We start from the raw sequence: 22291 nt of genomic DNA on the forward strand, positions 1-22291 counted from the left end.
AGTTAGGCTTGGTTCATTGTCTAGGTTTGCCCCCTTGGTCAGTAAGGGACAGAGGAAGACATGGACTCCCAACAAATGAAGCCTGGGAGGCTGGAGGAGATTTTAAAATACTCAGTGACTGAAGGGTTACTCTTGATTTCTAAGAGTTCCTTGTCCCTGATAAACTGAGATAGGAACAAAAGTAGAGAGAAAGTTCCACCTTTCTACGCTGTCCTCTGACAGGGCAGAGCACTGTGGTGAGGAAGAAGGTCTGACTTTAATTAGTCAGACCATCACCCTACTAAACTCCACTGAAACCAAAACAAACCAGGCAGTCCCATATGTCATAAGAATTAAAGGCATGGTTCCCACTTCCTAACGATGCTTTTACAGAAACCGTTCCACTGTAAAACTTTATGATTTGAATCTTTATAGCCGCCAGCAGAGCACATGTTCACTGCCTTAAATTATAACTTAATCATAATAGGAGCTGACTTTCCAGCTCTTTGCAGTCAAGACAAGAGAGGGAAGGGCCCACAGAACAAATTGGCCACTATTCCTCTGCCTACCCGCCTCCTCCTGGGCTGTGGAATCCCAGGATGTGCAGTGACATGAAGAAACACACACCTCGCCGTCCAGGAAGACCTGAGCGGGAGCCTTTCAGTAAGGTCTAGAGACACGAATATAGTCTTGTCCGGCACTCACACGGTCTGATCAGGGCAAAGGGAGAGCTGCCAAGAGAATAAGAGGAAGAAAGGAAACACCGGCAGGGCTCACAGGTATCCTGATCCCACCTCATCACTGCACTGCTCAGATGACTCTTCCTTAACTTTGGCTGAGCATCTTCTATTGTTGGAGACTGAGTCGACACAAAAGGAAACAAAAGTACAATCCCCCTACCTCTCCTCAGCTCAATATGACTAAAACATCGAGTCAGAGGAGGAGAATAATAGAAGGTGTTGAGCAAAAGGAAGGCCGAGGCCAGATCCTGAAGGGCCTTGTATGACACACTGAGAAATTTTGATTTTATTATTTAGACAATAGGGAGTGATTAAAAATTTTTAGTACTGGAATGCCATGATGAAATTGCTTTTTAAAGAGACCCTGCATCCAAAGAAGATGTATAAATGGACAAAAAATGAAAAGATGTTCAACATCATTGGTTGTTAGAGAAATGCAAATCAAAACCACAATGAGATGCCACCCTACACCCAGTAGGATAGGCTATTAAAAACAGAGAAACTGGGGCGCCTGAGTGGCTCAGTCGTTAAGCGTCTGCCTTCGGCTCAGGTCATGATCCCAGGGTCCTGGGATCGAGCCCCGCATCGGGCTCCCTGCTCGGCGGGAAGCCTGCTTCTCCCTCTCCCATTCCCCCTGCTTGTGTTCCCTCTCTCGCTGTGTCTTTCTCTGTCAAATGAATAAATAAAATCTTTAAAAAAAAAAACAAAACAAAACAGAGAAACAAGCCAACCAACCAGAAAATAGCAAGGATTGGCCAGGATGTGGAGAAACTGGAACCCTCACACACTACCGATGGCAATGGTGGCTGTCAATCGTGCAGCCATTATGGAAAACTGGATGGCAGAGAGTTAATGAATGACCCAGCAGTTCCACTCCTAGGTATATACCCAAGAGAAATGAAAACATGTGTCCACATAAAAAACTACACTAGTGCTCATAACAGCATTGCTCATAATAGCCGGAAGGGGAGACAACCCCAATCTCCAGCAACTGATGAATGGATAAACAAAATGTGATATATCCATATGATGGAATATTATTCAGCCACAAAAAAGAATGGAGTACTGATATATGCTGTAACATGAATGAACCTCAAAAAACATTATGCTAAGTGAAAAAAGTCACACATGAAAGGCCACATGCTGTATGATCCCACTTATGTATGATGTCCAGAATAGGCAAATCCATAAATACAGAGTGTAGATTAGTGGTTGCCAAGAGATGGGGGTAGGGAGGGGTTGGGAAGCACAGGGTTTCTTTTTGGGGTGATGGGAAAGTCCTGGAATTAGTCAGTGGTGATGGCTCTACAACATTGTGAATATACTACAAACCACCAAATTGTACACTTCAAAATGATAAAATGATGAATTTTATCTCAATTAAAAAAAAAAAAGACTGGAGAGGAGCAAGATAAAGGCCAGAGAGACTAGTTTAGAAAACTATTCAAATAATCTAGGTGAGTTACAAGGGGAGAAAGGAAAAAACAGCAGGGCTTTGATGAGGGACTGGACTAAGAGAGTGGTAGCGGGGATAGAGGAAGATACAGATTTCAACATATTTAGGGGTAAAAATAATTAGATCTTGGTGCTTAATGTGAGGAGTTTGGATGACTAGATGGGCAGTGCTACCATTAACCAGAATAGGAAACAAAAATGAGGAGGAGTGGGTTGGAAGGAAAAGATGATTTCTTTTTTGGACATGGTAGTTGTGAGGTGGGAGCTTATAGAGGCTTCATTCAACCAGTACGTAAAAAATACCTACTAGGTGTCTGGTGGGAATACCCAGTAGGCAGGCAAAAACACATTTTCAGAGTTTGATAGAGTTCTGAGCCAGATGTAGATATTTGGGGATTCGCCACACAGAGAGTAGATAGGATCATTTAGGGAAAATGGGTAGATGAGGGACAAAGAAGGCTGAAGACACACCTTGAGGGTTAGGATTCCTCAAAAGAAGCAAAGAAAAAGTAGAGAGGGGGGAAAATGCAGAATTCAAGGAAATGTAGAGTGTGAAAAGAAAGGCAACAAGGCCAGCCACAATGAAGGGTGGTCTGATAAAACAAAGGCTGAAAAAAGTACCCACTGGATTTGGTAATTAGGACGCCCCATTTGGCCTGCCACTGCAGTGATGGAGGTCAACCCTGCTACAAGCAATTGGTTAATAAGGAAGTGGAGACAATCAACAGATATTTACTGAATGCCTGTTATGTTTCTGGTGATGTCGGGGAGGAGATCCTTCTGGGAGGTTTGGAAATAATGGCAAGGAAAGAAACAGGACAGTAAATGCAGGAGGACGCAGACCCAGAGGGGAAGGGAAAACCGGCAGGATAGGAGAGCACAGTCAGTGCGAGAAGTTTAAGGTGGGTTCTGAGTGATAAGGTTCATGGTGTGGCCATGGGACTAGACAGTGAAGTGAGTAGTGATAAAGGTCTTTAGAAATTAGTAGACCAAGAAGCTATAAATGTAAGGTATTGGATCATTCCGTCCAACAGATGAGGAGGTCAGAAGAGAGTCAGAAAATAGGCAAATGACGGAAGAAGGAAGAAACAACAGAATAGTGGAAAAGAAGGGGCCTCAAAGGGGGTATTGTGTTTAGCTCTTTGTTCCCCTTTATTACAAGTAAACACACCCGTACATTCCACTGCCGGCTACATAGAGGACGCTCCAGGTAAATGCTGCTAACCGACCGATGTGTCCTCTCAAAAGCATCTCGTGGTTTCTGAACCGAACTCCTGACATTTCCTCCCCAACTTAGTCCTCTCTCCCATTATTTTCTGTCTGTGAATGGTACTGTCATCTATCCACTCAGGAAGCAGTATTGACATTTTCCTTCCTCTCTGTCACTCTTCAGATGGAATCCACCAGAGACTCCTGCCAATTTTACCTCCCAGGCGTCTTTCTCCTTGGTCCGGATTGCTCCCCCTGCGCTCCAGCGCTGTAACCCGAGCCTCCACCCTCTCTGGGCTTCCTCGCCCACCTGTGCAATCCGCTCCTGCCTCCTCCAATTCACTCTCCCCCCTGTAGCCAGAGTAGTAGTTAAAAAATGCGCAACTCCTCCAGGCCCTGGCCCCCTTCTTCTCCATCTCCAAACCCTCTGAAGTGTTTCCACTGCCCTTAGGGCTCTGACTGAGCTCAACCCAGAGCCCTCTCTCCTCAGTCTTGCCTCATAACACACAGTCAGCACCATGTCCAATTTTATTCCCTCCTAGGCCTTGTCATGAGCCCTCCTGACGGGGCCTTTGCACGTGCCGCTGCCTCTGCCTGGCACCTTTCCCCTCCCTTTGTTGCCTCGTTAAACTCCTCTTCAACTTCCCGAAAGTCCCTGTCTGGGTCACATCATACCCTTAGGCTTTCGTAGCCCATCACAGTGACAATTTTACATTTGTTTGAATAAATATTTGATTAATGTCTGTCTCCATGAGGACTGGGGCTGTGCCTGACACACACAGAAGGAACTCAGTAAATATTTATTGAATGAATGATATAGTAATAAAGTTGCCCAATGTTGTTAAGTGGCAAATCTGGGACTGTGTCCCAAGAGACAGAGTGTTAGGTGGCTGGTTCCCTTCCATTTCCAAGATTTTGTGCTTTCTAGGGGACTTTTCATTATTTTCCTTTCCCTTCTTATGCTGGGCCTTGTGAACACCTCTCCACTGGGTACCAGAAGGTATTAGGGCCTCTAAGGATTGGAATGAATTCGTTCCTTCGGGTGCTAGAAATCCTTCTTTTGTCAGATGCTTAAAAGAAACTCCTCAACAGCAACCTTAGTAATTGGTCACTTCGTCTCCACTTACACACATTTAATAATCAAGCTTAATTCTTCTCTGAAAGATTCCTTCTGATTTCTCCTTTATTTTCTTTAATAATGTATGAGTTGAGCTTTTTATTTCATGTAATTACTGGCCTTTGTGTTTTTTTCTAAAATTGGTGCTTATATCCCTTACTTACTTCTCCCTCTGTCTTAATTTAACGGATTTATAAACTCTATAGATTAAGGAAATTAGCCCTTTGCAATATCATGTTGCAAATACGTTTTCCAGTTTGTTGATCTTCTGCATTGTTTATGTCATCTGAACAGTTCTATTCTAAATGGAAGAAAATGTCAAATACACACAAGGACGGAGAAATCTTCCTCTCCTCTTTGTTCTCCAGCTCAATTACCCTTTCAAAGGCAAGTGCTATTAACAGGGTCTTAGACAGCTTTCCAGAGCTTGCTTGAACGGTAACAACATGTATGTGTATCTATACCCCCTTCCCCCGACACAAGAACGTAAGAGTATACTCCATATTCTGCAACTTTCCTTTTTACTGACAACACAGGGTGTATTGGAGACCTCCTTGCATCAGTACATAAGAGCTGACAGACACTGCCCAATTGCCCTCCATAGGGGAGGTAGTGATTTACACTCCCATCAGCAATACAGGTGAATGCCTCTTTCTAAACCCTTCACCAAGACAATGTTAAAACTTTTCTTGATCCCTGCCAACCTGATAGGTAAAAAAGGCTACGTGCATTTCTCTAAGAGTGAAGTTGAGCATCTTTTCATATATTTAAAGTACTGATGGCCATTTATAATTTTTTATGGCTTCAAGACCTTTCCGTTTTCCAAGAACTAGGATTAGGAAGGATTACTGTGACTATGGTAGAAAAGATCTTTGCTAATCTTGATCGAGTAGCCTACTTTTCCACAGGTGTAGCAGTGGGAGGGTTTGAGCTTTAGCCTTATTTTTATCAGCAACACATCTGTGACTAAGTCTAAATTATGGTAGAGTAGAAAGAGTTGGGGCTTTAAGGTCATACACACTTAAATCGGAGTCCCATCTTCCTTTTTTTCCTTATTGAAGTGTTACTGTGTCAGGCCCAGTGCAGGATGCTGGAGATTCAAAGATAAGGAAAACACATCGAGGAGCTCTTGCCATCCAGGAGCTCTCAATACAACGAAGGAACAAGGCACAGAAACCAGTAAGTGTAATGCAAAATACATAACACTAATGCTGATGCTGTGGGATAATGATGAGAGCTGGCGTCTCTGTGGATGACGAATTGGGAAAGGACGAGACCAGAGACAAGAACAGTTATCAGGCTGTAGCAGCAATCTAGGCAAGCATGAAGAAGAACCACATTCTAGATTAATAAAGGAAAATAAGTAAGACTTAGTGGTTTTGGTAAAAGCAGGGAATGAGAATAGACTAGTGCATTGAGGACGGAGAGGTGAGGAATCTGCTCTTTGTTCGCTATGACAGCTCTTGTAGCATAATGAGATGACTGCTCATCAAATATTCCCTCCTTCCGTGCCTCCACCTCCATCTTCCCGGCTCCCCTGATGTTGCCTTGCCCATATGGCTTGCTTTGTCTTCAAAGCAGGGCAGAGTGATCTTCCTACCCTCGACTTTGGGCTTGGCTATTGATGTGCTTCATCCAGGGGAATGTTAGCAGATATTATGCAAGCAGAGGATGGAAATGTTCTTGCAAAGTTGGTCTTGGCCTCTTGGGCTCTTGCCTTTCACCATGAGAAAAAACATGCCTCTGAGAACTGCTGGTTCAAGAAGGATAAAGGACACACAGAGCAGTCCTGGACCTCACCCACAGTGGAGCCAAGCCTGGCAGAGCCCAGCCTAGATCAGCTGAACCTCAGCTGATCCAAGTATCTGTGCATTTAAGAAATGAATACCCACTACCTTTGAGCACTGAGTTTTGAGTGGTTTGTTATGCAGTGTTGTGGCAAGAGCTGCTAATATAGGTATCCAACAGAGAGATCTCTTCTCTAGGCTAAATATCTTCACTTCCTTCCACCGGTCATCATATGCCTTCTCCTTTCTCAGCAAGATATACCAACTGGGACCAATTAGGAGGCACTCCCCAAAAGTCATCACATTAGAATTCTGTACGCATGAGGCCCTCTTCTCCCTCTTCTTTTCAACTCTGCCTCCATTCTAGAGTCAGCCAAATGGCAAATGAAGAAGAAATCTGTCTTTGGGGCCTGGGCTCAAAGAGACTTTAGAATTAAGAGGTTCAAACTCAAATACCATGAATGAATCAGAAGGGAGTGGTCCTCAGCTCCTGGTTAATTCTAGAAACTCAATTTATTCTATAAACCAAAAAAGAAGGCCAGGAGCCATCTAAAATGTCTACATGAAAACTGGTCACACACCAATTGTCTGTAGTTGGGACACTAAAGATGATAATGCTTTTTATCCAAAATCACCTAAAGCTAGGAAGGTAAAGGAGGATTAGGGATAGGTTCATGTTTTGTGGCATCTGAAGCTTAGCATATACAACTTTGAGGGCCCTCTTAAAAAGAAAAGAAAAAGAAACAAAAGTACAACTATAAAATTAGGTTCAAAAGTGAGTATTTATTTAGCATGACAAATGATAGCACAACATATAACAAAATTTTTAAAGTTGACCATAAACATCACAAAAAATTTTCAATATGATTTTAAAATCAATTGTCTGATAGAACCCTAAGTTAATTATTTCCTACAATTTTTGGGCTGCAGACTTTTGGATTGACTCTTCATATGAACAATTTTAAGCGTCATTTTCTATAGAAAAATTGAAATATAATTCAAGGATTAAGGTATTTTGTTTTTGCAATAAATTTGCAAAAGTGTGACCACGTAAAAATATTGTTAAGGCCTCTCCCAGGATCTTGAAAGGAGCCCTGCAAGTAAGGGGCCCTTATAAGTTTCAATTTCATTAACTTCATAGAAAATCTACTTCTCGGGGGATAAAAAAAAAAAAAAAATCTCAGCTTTTTCTTGGTCTAGGCACCATCAATAGACAGCAGTACTTGTGGTTTTCTTTCTTCATTAAGCAAATATTTATTGCATACTGACTATGTGCCAGGCACTAGGGATAGGATACCGCTAAAATGAACACAATCCCCCAGGAGCTTATGCTTTAGCTAAGAGACGGACAGCAATCAAATAAAGAACCATTCTTTAGATCAATGTCACAAGATTATTTCCTTTAACATTATGCCTGTTATGCCCCAATCAAACCGATTATTGTGATTTGTGGACATGAGAGGGGAAAGCAAGGAGCTACTTAGTGGAAGACCCCTCGGGAGCAGCTCTCCTCTCACCTTGTGGTCCTCTGTGGGCTCAGAGTCTGGCCACCGGGCTCCACACTTGGCACTACAGTCAATCTCTTCCTCTGGGACCTTGAGGCTGGAAAAGGCTAGCTCAGCAGGGGAACTCAGTTCCCAAAGCCCAGCAGAGGAAACTCTGGATGCTGGCCCAAGGAAGCTGAAGAAGGACCCTGAGGTGAGTAGTAGTTAGTGCAACTAAGTATATCTCATCCTAATTAAAAATGGGAAAATGTGGTGAATTTCTTTTTTTTTTTTAAGATTTATTTATTTATTTGAGAGAGAGAGAGAGCGAGCACACGGTGGGGAGGAGCAGAGGGAGTGGGAAAGTCTCCAGTAGACTCCGCACTGAGCACGCCCAGTGCGGGGCTCAATCCCAGGACCCTGAAATCCCAACCTGAGCTGAAACCAGGAGTCTGTCACTTAACCAACTGTGCCACCCACATGCCCCGTGAATCTCTTCAGTGAATATCACCAGGACGTTCTGATCCTCCAGTACACCCTGCCCTTCCTTCCTCCCCTTTATAAAGTCAGCCTGTGGACGTATCTTTTACCTTCTTTCAGCTAAGCATCTTGAAACAGAGATCTACACTCATTATGTCCACTGCTAACCTCCAATTTACTACCAACCCACACAAGTTTAGCTTCTGCTATTGAAACTGCAGATACCAAGAGTACAGGTGCTGTTGCTGTCCCGTCCGTATCCCTGCCCTTACTACTAGACTGCACACCAGCCTTCCAAATGCCAGGATCTGTGTTCATTTGCTTCCTTATACAACCAAGGTCTCCTTTCTTGCCCAACCAGCAGGCTGGAAACGTCACTGAATTAAAGCCCTCCAGGAGCAGCTCTCCACAAATGACCTGCAGGAGTTGGTATATAAATACTCCAGGTCCCTCATCCCTTGAGAAGGATAACTATAAGCTGGGTGTTCTGCACTGACTTCCAGAATTTTCCCTGGGAGATTAAACTCGAACTGCTCACAGTGGTTGCTGGCTTGATAACTCATCCTTTACTGGTTGGTCCCCAGTCCTGTTTCACTCTCCCATCTCCCAGAATTCCTACATCCTCCAAATACACTAATGCTTATCTCAGGGTCTGCCTAGGGAAACCCAAACCTAGCACCAAGATCACCACCAACATCCTAATCATTTCAGTCCTAATTAGTTAGTCAGTTAACAAGTATGCACTGAGTACCTACTAGGTGTTGGGCACTGTCCAATCTTACCTCACCTCTTTGTTACGTTTGATACTGGCAACCACTCCTTCTTGAAGCCCTCTTTCCTTGGATTCAGTCTTCTCTCTTTCATCAGCAGCTCCTGTTCCATCCACCCCCTACACAGTGATATTCCTCAGAGTTCTCAGCTCAGCCACTGCTCTTCCCACTCAACAGGCCCTTTTTTAGTGATGTGACATACCCACATGGGGTCAAATCCCTCTTATTTATTGAAGATTTCCAAATCTCTTTATCTATTTTTACTCTCTCCTGGGTTCTAGACTTTTAGGTTCAACTGCCTGTTGGGTATTTTTACCCAGAAGCCGCAAAATCACCTCAAATTCAATATATCCAGTGTTTGAGGGGTTATTGGGTGGGTTCTGTGTAAAGACAAGTATGTAAGGAAATGGAATAGACGATATTGGCAAGAAAGCAGGTAAAAGCGATGGACCACAGGATCTAGGCTCAAAAAGGAGGGAAGTGATTCTAGGAGGCTGAGAGATTGGCAAAAGAATGGAAGAGTCAGAGGCAGTGTGGGATTACCCAACAGATATACACATTCTCAGGGCACAAGCAAAGCAAAGGGACCACCTACAACATATTTGGGGAAAGAATTTAAAATTAAAAAAAAAAAAAGCACTGAAATAATCACCATGGGAAAAGTCAGAACTTTATTGGACTTCCTTATGCTTATTTTACAAGTTAGTATTCTTTTTATTTTAAATTCCATAGGGGAGCATTCTCTTTTCTAGTGCTTAGGAAGATTAAAGGTCTGGCCTGGGTCTAGGAAGTTGATGAAATTAAGACATAGCTAGAAGAGGAGCAAGGGAGAGAGGATGCTGGAAGGATGGAGGTTGTCATCCAAGATTAGATGCTCTCTTAACTGACCTTGTCTCTACTGACCTACTGGGTTCACTATAACTTTTCATTTCCACTGTAACACACACTAGTTAATGGCCACAGCACCCTGAATGTTCCTGGTGAGAAAGCCACTCGGGTACGTCTGCGTCTACTTCCACCAGTTGAGTGTAAGTCACTGTTTAGGCCAAAATTTGTTTATGCCAATGTTAACGGTTATATGGAACTTATATAATTTAAGTAAATATTATGTAAACCAATGGTACAAAAAGAAAGAGAATTGTTTCCAAGAATACAAAACCAAATGCTTTGGAAAGTCTCAATAGAGGTAAATCTCCATTTCATTTCCTTCTTTCCTTCTTCCCTTCTTTCCTTCTTTTTCTTTTTCTCTCTCTTTCTTTCTTTTTCTTTCTTTCTTTCTTTCTTTCTTTCTTTCTTTCTTTCTTTCTTTCTTTCTTTCTTTCTTTCTTTCCTTCCTTCCTTCCTTCCTTCCTTCCTTCCTTCCTTCCTTCCTTCCTTCCTTCCTTCTTTCTTTCAGAGAGGAAAGAGAGAGTGAGGAGGGGGTGGGGAGCGGATGGAGAGAGAGAGAATCTCAAGCAGACTCCACACTGAACACAGAGCCTGAGGCAGGGCTAACATGGAGCCTGATGCAGGGCTCGATCTCTTGACCCTCAGATCAAGACCTGAGCCGAAACCAAGAGCTGGATGCTTAGCTGACTAAACCACCCAGGTGCCCCTAGATTGAATTGGGTATGGGTGGGACAACTGAAAAACAGTTAACATCTTTCAAATGTTTACTGTGTGTCAGGTACCACATAAAGCCTTTATATAAAATAACTATTTGATCATCACGATAACTCTCTGAAGTGAGTATTAAGGAAATTGAAGCACAAAAAGACTAAACCACCTGCCTGAGTTAGGAAGCAGTGCATCCAGGATTTGAACCCAGGCTGTCTGGCTTGAGGGCTGTGCTCTTAATCATTATTATGCTATTATGTACAAAACCTGAAAAATCATAATAATAGAATCTGTGAGAAGGTTATTTTACAAGAAATATTTAAGTTTCTTGTTCTACTTTAAAGAAGTTGAAGCTAAAATCCAAAGATGATTCCATTTGGGTGCAGTCATTCAAGAATCAAGGACTCCACACTTAAGGGAAGGCCCTGGACCTCTACCTGAAGATTAGCCAGTTGTTGTGCATTTATATGTTCTAAATTAGACTAAAATGTTGAACACATATATGTAGTACTTTTTATAGTTTCCTACTTTAACTGATTTTGATCAATCAACTTAGTAGCAATGCTGAATGAGTGGGGCTTTCTCTGTTTTAGCATTTAAAATTTTGGAGATGAGGGGTGCCTGGGTGGCTCAGTCATTAAGTGTCGGCCTTTGGCTCAGGTCATGATCCCAGGGTCCTGGAATCGAGCCCCGCATCGGGCTCCCTGCTCAGCAGGAAGCCTGCTTCTCCCTCTCCAGCTCCCCCCTGCTTGTGTTCCCTCCCTGCTGTGTCTCTCTCTATCAAATAAATAAATAAAATCTTTAAAAAAATAAAAAAATAAAAAATAAATTGGAGATGGAATAGCAATAGATAAAGAATCCATTATTTTCTGAAAATACAGATCTGAATACAACACCCTCTTGCTTAAAACACTTTGATTTCCACTCTTCACCCTGGGAAACAAACTGAGGGTTGCAGAAGGGGAGGGGGCTGGGGGGCTGGGGTAATGGGGTGATGGGCATTAAGGAAGGTGTGTGCTGTGATGAGCAGTGGGTATTATATGCAACCGATGAATCACTGAACACTACATCAGAAACTAATGATGTACTATATGTTGGCTAATTGAATTAAAAAAAAAGCCTTTGATTTCCATTCCTTCCCCCAACTCCCAACTGGGAAAAAATCCAAATACACAAACAGGATCCCTCCTACCTTTATGATTTTATCTTCAGCCAATCCCCTTATTCATATTTCTAGTCATTCTGCCAATTACAGACATACCTCATTTTATTATGCTTCATAGATAATGAGTTTTTTACAAATTGAAGGTTTGCGGCAACCCTGTGTCGTGCAAATCTATGGGTGCCATTTTTCCAACACCATTTGCTCATTTTGTGTCTCTGTGCCATAGTTTGGTAATGTTTGCAATATTTTAATTTTTTTCATTATTATTATATTTGTTATACCATTGTTATGGTGATCTGTGATCAGCGATCTTCGAGATTACTATTGTAATTGTTTTGGGGTGCCATGAACCCTGCCCATATAAGACAGTGAACCTAATCAATAAATGTTGTGGGTGTTCTGACTGTTCCACTAACCAGCAGTTCCTCTGGTGTCTCTCCCTCCCCTCAGGCCTCCCTACTCCATGCAGATACAGTGGTGAAATTAGGCCAATGAATAACCTTACAATGACCTCTGTTTGAGTAAAAGGAAGAGTTGTATTATCTCTCACTTGAAATCAAAAGCTAGAAATGATTAAGTTTAGCAAGGAAGAAATGTGGAAAGCCAAGACAGGCCAAAAGCTAGGCCTCTCATGCCAAATAGCCAAGTTGTGAATGCAGAGGAAAAGTTCTTGAGGGAAATTAAACGTGCTACTCTAGTGAACACATCAATGATAAGAAGGCAAAACAACCTTACTGCTGATGGAGAAAGTTTGAGTGGTCCGGATAGATCAAACCAGCCACATCACTCCCTTAAGCCAAAGCCTAACCCAGAGCAAGGCCGTAACTCTCTTCAATTCTGTGAAGGCTGAGAGAGGTGAGGAAGCTGCAGAAGTTGGAAGCTAGCAGAGGTGGGTTCATGAGGTTGGAGGAAAGAAGTAATCTCCGTAACATAAAAGTCCAAGGTTAAAGTAGCAAGTGCTGATGTAGAAGCTCCAGCAAATTATCTGGATGATGTAGCTAAGACCATTAATGAAAATGGCTACACTAAACAATAGATTTTCAATGTAGGTGAAAACAGCCTTATACTGGAAAAAGATGTCATCTAGGACTTTCATAACTAGAGAGAGTCAATGTCTGGTTTCAAAGCTTCAAAGGACAGGCTGACTCTCTTGCTAGGGGTTAATGCAGCTGGTGACTATAAATTGAAGCCAATGCTCATTTACAGTTCTATTTACAGCATGGTTTACTGAATATTTTAAGCCCACTATTGAGACATACTACTTAGAAAAAAGATTCCTTTCAAAATATTGCTGCTCATTGACGATGCACCTGGTCACCCAAGAGCTCTAATGGAGATGTACAATGAGATTAATGTTGTTTACAGGTCTGCTAATACATCATCTATTCTGCAGCCTTTGGATCAAAGAGTAATTTCAACTTTCAAGTCTTGTTATTTAAGAAATACATTTTGTAAGGTTATAGCTGCCATGGAGAGTGATTCCTCTGACGAATCTGGGCAAAGTATATTGAAAACTTTCTGTAAAAGATTCAGCATTCTAGTTGCCATTAAGAACGTTTATGATTCACGGGAAGAGGTCAAAACAGCAACATGAACAGGAGTTTGGAGGAAGTTGACACCAACCCTCATGGATGACTTTGAGGGGTTCAAGACTTCAGTGGGGGAAGTAACTGCAGATGTGGTAGAAAGAGCCAGACAACGAGGTTTAAGAGGTGATGTGACTAAAATGCTGTAATCTCATGATGACACTTGGATGGAGTTATTTCTTATGGGTGAGCAAAGAAAGTGGTTTCTTGAGATGGAATCTCCTCCTGGTGAAGATGCTGTGAAGATTATTGAAATGACAACAAAGGATTTAGAATATTGCATAAACTTAGTTGATAAAGCAGCAGCAGGGTTGAGAGGATTAACTCCAATTTCAAAGAAGTTCTGCTGTGTGTAAAAAGCGATCAAACAGCATTGCATGCTACAGAGAAATTGTTTGTGAGAGGAAGAGTCAATCGATGAGACAAATCTCACTGTTCTCTTATTTTAAGAAATCACCACAGCCACCCTAGCCTTCAGCACTCACCACCCTGACCAGCCAGCAGCCGTCAACATCGAGGCAAAACCCTCCATCAGCAAAAAGATTATGACTTGCTGAAAACTCAGATGATGTTTTTTAGCAATAAAGTATTTTAAAAAGATTTTATTGACCTTTCCTGGCCTTTACTTGTTCTTTCCCACTAAAGGCCTTAGGGGCCTTTCTCCAAGTCAAGAGAGTCTTTATTCTTATTCTGGAAATATGACACTTGAGTAGTATTTTCACTGGAATCACAAGATCCTAAAGCTAGAAAAGTTCTTCAGAGTCATGTCATCTACCCCTCACCCCTCACCCCCCACCTCAAAGCTTAAACCCCCTCAGAAACATTCCTTCTCATCACTTGGCTGTCTGGCCTCAGGGTATCCATAGACAAGCTCAGACATCAACCAGGGACAGATGGCAGGTGCTGGAGCCAGAGAACCTAGAAATTCATCCTTGGTCTTCACGAGGTTTCCATGTTTATTCACAAAGTTCATGTTATATTTACAGCTTTAAGTCTCTGTTGCCAACCCCTTCTCTTACCCTAGACCATTAAATTAGTTATCAGAATTCTTTTCCCCTCTCAATTTACTCATCTTTCCGTATTGTTCTCAATGTTTTCACCTCTCTAGTTCATTCATCTGCAGTTCTAAGAAACCTCTTACTTCCTGCAACCAACTTGAAATATCAAGTTCTTTAATCAGTTAATTAAACAAGTATTTATTGAATACCTACCACATTTTCCATCCCACAAATTTCTCTTTCCTTTGATAGCACCATGACCCCCATGAGACTCTTATAGCAGCCTCACTACTGGCCCCATCTCAGCCTCTCTCCTTTTCCCAAACCCCAATCCCATCACAATAATCACAGGGATCGGATCATTTTGCTCAACCACTTCCCAAGTCTTGTCACTGAGGTGTCCTCCCTGGTGTTTTATGCTTGAGGCATTGTGGTGTGCCCTATGCCCTTGCTAAGGTGAATCAGCATGAGGAGACCAAACTCACATTCTAAAAAAAGAGATTTGACAGAAGCAAAGAACAAAACAAACAGAAATCCAGTAAACAGAGAATGATAGGAAAACGATTTGGCATTTCTTATAAAGTCAAACATATACTTATCATATGACCTAGAAATTCTACTCCTAGGTATTTATTCAAGAAAAATGAAAACTAAAATTTATACAGAAACATATTCACAAATGGTTATAGTGGCTTTATTCATAATCACCCCAAACTGGAAACAACCTATATATCCTTCAACTGGTGAATGGATAAAACTGTGGGGCATCCATATAATGGAATATTACTCAGAAATAAACTACTAAAACAGGAAACATGATGCCAGAAACTGAGGATCAAGGGGAAGATGACTGCAAAGGGGAATGAGGGAATTTCTGAGGATGACAGAACTTTTCTGTATCCTGATTGGGCTGGTGGTTACAAGATTGTATGCTTTTGTCAAAACTCATAGAACTGTGCACCATAAAGGGTGAATTTTACTATGTGTAAATTATATCTCAATAAATATTTATATACATATAAATATTTATTAAGTAACAAATATTTAAATATTTAAAAAAAATAAATCCACCAAAATAAAAGAATTAATAGAGATGCAGAAACAAATAAAAAACAATAAACCTGATTAATAATATAAAAACTGGTTCTTTAAAATACACCAACACATAGCAATACAATAGATAAAATTTTAGCAGATCCAAATAAGAATAACAGAGAAAACACACAGGCAAACAATATTGGAAATAAAAAAGCAGATTTAATTTTTGACATAAAGAAAATCTAAAAATTATAATTTAAGCATAACCATAACATACTTAAAAAATAAAAATCTACATGAAATTGCATGTTTTTCTAGGTAAATATGAATGTATAAATTAACTCAAGAAGAGGTATAAAACCTGAGTAGGCCAATAATCATATGGGGGATTGAAATGGTAGGCAAAGATATAACATTCTAAAAATAGTCAGTTCCAAATAATTTATAGATGAGTTCTACCTTCAAGACACAAATAATTTCTATGTTATTTATATAGTACAGGAAAAAAATGGAAATTTTGCAACTCATTCTGCTAGCCAGCAGTTCTCAAAAGTGTGGTCTAGGGATCCCTTAAGATCCCTGGGGCCTTTTCTGGGAGTCCACAAGTCAAAACTATTTTGATAACAATACTAAAATGTTTTGACTTTTTCCATTCTCATTCTTTCATACAAGCGTAGGTGGCATTTTCTAGAGACTAATGGAATACCATGTAATGATGTCATGGCTCTGGCAATTAATGAAATGCGTGCTTGTACATTCTTGTGTTCTAAAATTTGCTCCATTTTAGTTTCTAATACTGACAGGAAACAACACATAAACAAAAATTCTTTCAGGATCCTCAATAGTTTTTAAGAGAGTAAATGGGTCCTGGGACAGAAAAATTTGAGAACCATTGTACTAAACTAATATTACTCCAACATGAAAAACAGACAAAGAAGAAAACTATCAGCTTACTTAAGAACATCAATACAAATATCTTTTTTTAAAAAGATTTTATTTATTTATTTTGACAGAGAGACACAGCGAGAGAGGGAACACAGCAGGGGGAGTGGGAGAGAGAGAAGCAGGCTTCCCGTGGAGCACAGAGCCAGATGCGGGGCTCGATCCCAGGACTCAGGGATCATGACCTGAGATGAAGGCAGATGCTTAATGACTGAGCCACCCAGGTGCCCCCAATACAAATATCTTAAACTTAATTGTTCTAAAAAACTTTTTTCATGACTAATAACAGGTAAGATTTATCCAGAAACATAAAGGGCTGATTCTCTATTAGGTAATCTATTAATATAATTCATTACCTAAATAAATTAAAGGAGAAAAATGTCATGATCACCACACAAAAAGACACTTTTTTTTTTTTAGGATTTTATTTATTTATTTGACAGAGAGACAGCAAGAGCAGGAACACAAGCAGGGGGAGTGGAAGAGGGAGAAGCAGGCTTCTTGCAGAGCAGGGAGCCCGATGCAGGGCTCCATCCCAGGACCCTGAGATCATGACCTGAGCCGAAGGCAGGTGTTTAATGACTGAGCCACCCAGGTACCCCAAAAAGACGCTTTAAAAAGCGATTATTTTTAATTCCCATTTCTGATTTTAAGAGGCAAGCAGGTGAACAAATAAAAAAAAAAAAACAAAAATTTAAAAACTTCTTGACAAGCCAGTAATAGAAGGAAATTTCTTTAATTTGATAAAGGACATTTACTAGTCCCATTAAAATCAGGAATAAGAAAAAGATGCCAGCTTTCATTGCTATCATTGTAACTACTAACCATGGCACTGGAGGTCCTAGCTGGTCCAATAAGATAAGAAAAAGAAATAGAAGCATTACAAAGTCAGACATAAAACTGTCACAATTTATAAGTGATTTAATTTTCAACTTAGAAAATCTAAAAATTAACTGTAAAAACTCAAAATGAATACTAGATTTCAGGAAAAGCTTGATAAAAGATCAACAACAACCACCCCTTTTCCTATACACCAACTATAACCAAATAGAAAAATGTATTGGAAAGTATCTTATTTATAATAGCAAGCAAATTGTAAAATACACGTGACTAAACTCACCAATATGTCCAAGATTTATATGAAGAAACTGTAAACTTTATTGAAAGACATTAAGAGAAGACAAAAATAAATGAAGAATACATCATGTTCTTGGATGAAACTCAAATTAAACTATAAATTTAATGAAATTCCAATCCAAATACTTATAGGATATTTTATGGAACTTGGCAAATTGATTCCAAAGTTCACTTGGTAGAGGAAATGTACAAAGGCAGTCAAGAAAATTATGAGAAAGAAAAACAATGTGACAAAGAAAAAGAACATAATGAAAAGGTAGAACATGCAGTTTTGGGTCTCATACGGTATAAACATGTCCTACAATGCTACAGTAAGTGAAACGGAGTGATGTTGGCACAAAAATGGGCCAAAAAACAAAAAAAATCAAGGGAACAGGATAGAATCCACAAGCAGACCTGTGTACAACCTAGCATCTCAAATCAGTGGGGGAAAGGTGAAGTATTTAATTAATTATGTTGGGACAACTGGAAATTACTTTAGAAAAAACTAAAATTATAATCCTAATTCACACTATTGATAAAGATTTATTTTAATTGTATTAAAGATCTAACTTGGATGGCAAAACTGTGAAAGTATTGAAAAGAAAAAGATTATATATATAAAATCTTCTGAAAGTAGGGATGGCATGCTAAGCAAAACAAACCTCAGAAGCCATAATAGAAAAAGATTGGCAAGTTTTACTACATAAGAAAATGTTTTGTGTGATGTAAGACAGTGTAAATAAAGATAAGCAAAAAAACAAAACAAAACAAAAACACAAGCAATAGGCTTGGAAAAATATCTGTAACATATATAACAGAGAAAGAATTCATATCAAAATGTAATGATGCAAGCCTTCAAATCAATGAGAAAAAGACAACAATCTAATACAGAAATAGGCAAATAATATAGATAGGCCATTCGCAGAAGAAATACACATGACCAGTAAATATATGGAAGCATGTTCCAATTGACTAGTAACCACAGAAATACAAATCTGTAAAAGATTAATATAGCTTTTTTACTCATTAGATTTGCAAAAACTGAAGAACTGATAATAGCCAGTATGGGAGAGATGTGGGAAAATAAGTAGTCTCATTCACTGTTGGATGGCAGCATAAACAGATATGGTCTTTCTGGAGCACACTCTAACAAAAACTTAAATTCTGACATCTTTTATCTCAGCCCTTCCACTACGAGAAACTTACTTGCAGAAACAATTGCATGCATACACAAAAACATCTGTGTAAAAAGTTCGCGACTTCATTGCTTGTAATAGTGAAAAATGAAGCACTTGGAAGGATTCCAATAGGGAAGCAACTAAATAAATTATGATAGTTACAAAATATGTAATAGCATTAAAGGTTAAAAGAATAAGGCGATTCTATTATGCATTGACGTGGAAGAGTTTTTAAAGATATATTGTTAAGGGGTGCCTGGGTGCCCCAGTCAGTTAGACGTTGGACTCTTGGTTTCGGGTAGTTGTGATCTTGGGGTTGTGTGATGGAGCCCTGCATTGGGCTCTGCGCTTGGTGCGGAGTCTGTTTAAGACTCTCTCTGTCCCTCCCTGCTACGCACTCTCTCACTCTCTCTCTCAAATAAATAAATACATCTTTAAAAAAAGATATATTGCTAAGTAAAAAGAGCAAGAAGTATGTTTGTGGTATGATCCCATTTGTGTAAAAACATATTTTTTATCTACACTGAACTATATCTTTATCTACATAAGCGTATACATCTATAAATAGGAAAAGGTCTAAAGGAGGTACATACTAAACTATAAATAGTGTTAACCTTTGTGGATGGAAGTAGGATTACAGAAGTGGAGTCAAAGAGAATGTTACTTTGTAATTATTCTGGAATTTATTCTTTTTCCATGAGCACCTACTCTGTTTTACCTGTACGTTTTCAAAATCAATGAGGAGGAGAAGGAAGAAGAAAAAGAAGAGAAAGAAGAAGAAGAGGAAGAAGAACTCCTGCAATATCCACAGTTAGAGGTGATAGAGGCTGAAGCGGGAGCATTGGTTTTGAAAGGAGGAAAGAATATCTCTCCCAAGCTCTTTTTAACTCACTTTGTGCATTTCCATTAAGTGGATCACTTAAAGGTTGCAATTATGTATGTATCTGCCTTCATAAACACAGAGACTGGTAAGTATTCATCTCTGTGTCTTCAAAGCCTAGCAATGTGTTTGGCATTCAGCAGATGTTGAGCAAGCATATGCCAAATGAGTCATAATCTGGAAGATAACAAAAAGGCAGAACATACAGTTTTAGGTAACTAAGTAGATGAGATGGGGTGAATGTGAGGGTTGGAGTGGGTAATGGTGTCATCACCAAGTAAAGAAAATAGGAAGTTTGGGGGAATTATGACAATAGCTAACATTTAATGATTGCTGACTATGTGCAGATACAGTGCTAAATGCTTTATATCCATTATCATTATCACATTGACTCTTAAGAACAACCCCACATAGGCAAAAAAGAGTTAAGAGACTTTCCCAAGGTCACGCAGCCATTAAGTACGGGAGCTGTGAATCTGAATCAAACCAATATCCCAGACTCCATGTTCTTAATCCCAAGGTTATGGCGCCTCTCCAAAGATGGAAAGTTAATAAGATAAATTTTGACATGTTGTGATTGAGATGCTAATGGTATATTCATTGAGGTGGAGCTGTCCAGGGGGCAGCTGGCTATCACAAGCCTGCAGCTTCTTAGAGAGGTCAGAGCTAGAGATATGGATTGGAAGTTGTCTATGGGAGAGTGGCATCTGGGAGGTCAACATTCAATAATCATTCAATAAATATTTACTGAGCTCCCATATAAGCTCCAGGCACATATGATATCAAACATTCACTTCAAACCTATTTGATTCATAGAAAGCTTACTATGTGAAAGTACTGTGATCTGGTATTTTAAATTGTTGGTCATTTCTTTTTTCATGTCTAATGATCTCAGTTACATGGTAAAGTATCTTAAAACACTAAATTTCTTGTATTTCCCCTTGTAAAAAGGTTCAAAACATGTTTGTTGATGGAATGCTTGAGAAAACATTAAGAAGTGAGCAGCCATTCACAAAGGCTAGCCTAAGTCTTGGGAAACCAAGTGTAGAGAGTCTTCATCTCTGTTACTATCCAGAAGTCTAGAGAAGTAGTCAGGTTTTGGTAAACCAAATAAAAGATTTTTCATCAGTATCATCAAGGTTAATGATAGGCATCAGAAAGTTGTAGCTCGGAGCAGTAGGCTAGTTGCCAGAAGACTCAAACCAGGGGGTATTTCCCTTGGCAAATTTATCCAAGTCCAGAATCTGGCCCTCAGCCTCGCTGGTCCAGAAACTCAATCCTGTCAGGTGAGAGAACCCAGGGAGGTTTAGGCATGTTCAATAAGTCATAAAAAACTGAAGTATAGGGTGCCTGGGTGGCTCAGTTGGTTGGGCAACTGCCTTCGGCTCAGGTCATGATCCTGGAGTCCCGGGATCGAGTCCCACATCGGGCTCCCTGCTCAGCAGGGAGTCTGCTTCTCCCTCTGACCCTCTTCCCTCTCATGCTGTCTCTCTCTCATTCTCTCTCTCTCAAATAAATAAAATCTTTAAAAAAAAAAAACTGAAGTATAAAACTAGAGTGTCAGTTTATTAATATACGATGAGATATTTGCATCCACCATCATCACTCTGTAGCCAAGTGATGTGCAAAGCCAAATTATTAGGAGACCGTATGGTAAACTCAGAGTCAGCACACAGGGAGTTAGCAATAGGATTAGGGTGTTTAACAGCACCAGGAGCTGATAACCCAATGCAGAGGCAGCATGGAACAGGAACAGAGCATCAACTATGGAACCAGATTAACCTGGATACACACAGAGCTCCTCACTTCCTAGCTGAGTAGTTGTGGGCAAGTGTCTCAATCTCTCCAACCTCTCATTTTTAGAAGGTGAATGATGATACCTACTTCTCAGGCTTATTGTGAGGACTAAATGAGATCATGCATAAAATGCTGGAGCAGCTCCTGTCATCTGATAGGCACTCAGTAAATGGCAACTACACCTCCATCCCCGTACCAGGGACATACCTGTTGAGGGTTCAAATCAGTTTTTGAAAATATTTGCTTTGAAGGAAATGGCAAGTAAGAGTGGGGGCAAAAGACCAGTAAGAAGGCTGCTGCAGAAATGTGGAACATGATCCTAGTGGCTCAAAACAGGGATACAGCCCGTGTGGGGTAGGGAGTGGCGAGAGAGATGTATACAGATTTGAAAGACATTTAGGAGGTAGGCACTAGGCTGGGTGTTTTACATAATTATTTATAGTCCTGACGGCAACTTATAAAGTAGCCCATTTTTCAGATGAAAGTCAGAGATATTAAGCAACTAGGTCAGGATCACATGGCAGGGAATGCACTGCAAAATGAATCACAATTGGTCTGACTCCAAAGTTTCTCATCTCTCTACAAATAAAATATACCACTGTTCATACTGTTCATATCTTGGTTCTCAACCAAGATGTCAATTGTGAGGAATATAGTAATTTCTTACCACTAATAATTAAAGTATTGAAGCTTGGAGAAATGATTGAGTTTTTAGAAAACATAACTTGGAGCAGATCAAGGTTATCACTCTAATAAATAATGTCATGATTGTACACTTCCATTATGATATGCTCTCTTGAGGGGGAGACAAAGAGGAGAAGGCAGAGCTCATGGACCAGAAATTATACAGCACTGTAGATTTGTCTATGACAGATTACCATGCATGTGAGCTTCATCTACTGTGTGAAGATGAAAATAGCTGCTTAAGAATGGTTACTCCAGGGAAGAGGCATTCTTTTTGAGCAAAGAAA

General features: G+C 40.2%; 1 protein-coding gene across 3 annotated transcripts in view; it reads right to left on the minus strand.

Annotated features, from left to right (window-relative positions):
• Nucleotides 1-22291, minus strand: part of RNF220 (ring finger protein 220) — a 214479-nt gene that overhangs the window by 160978 nt on the left and 31210 nt on the right. The window lies entirely within an intron of this gene.

Source organism: Eumetopias jubatus, unplaced genomic scaffold (assembly GCF_037043125.1).
Source record: "Eumetopias jubatus isolate StellerSeaLion01/CBP00866 unplaced genomic scaffold, mEumJub1_p1.0 scaffold_4, whole genome shotgun sequence".
Lineage (NCBI taxonomy): Eukaryota > Metazoa > Chordata > Mammalia > Carnivora > Otariidae > Eumetopias > Eumetopias jubatus.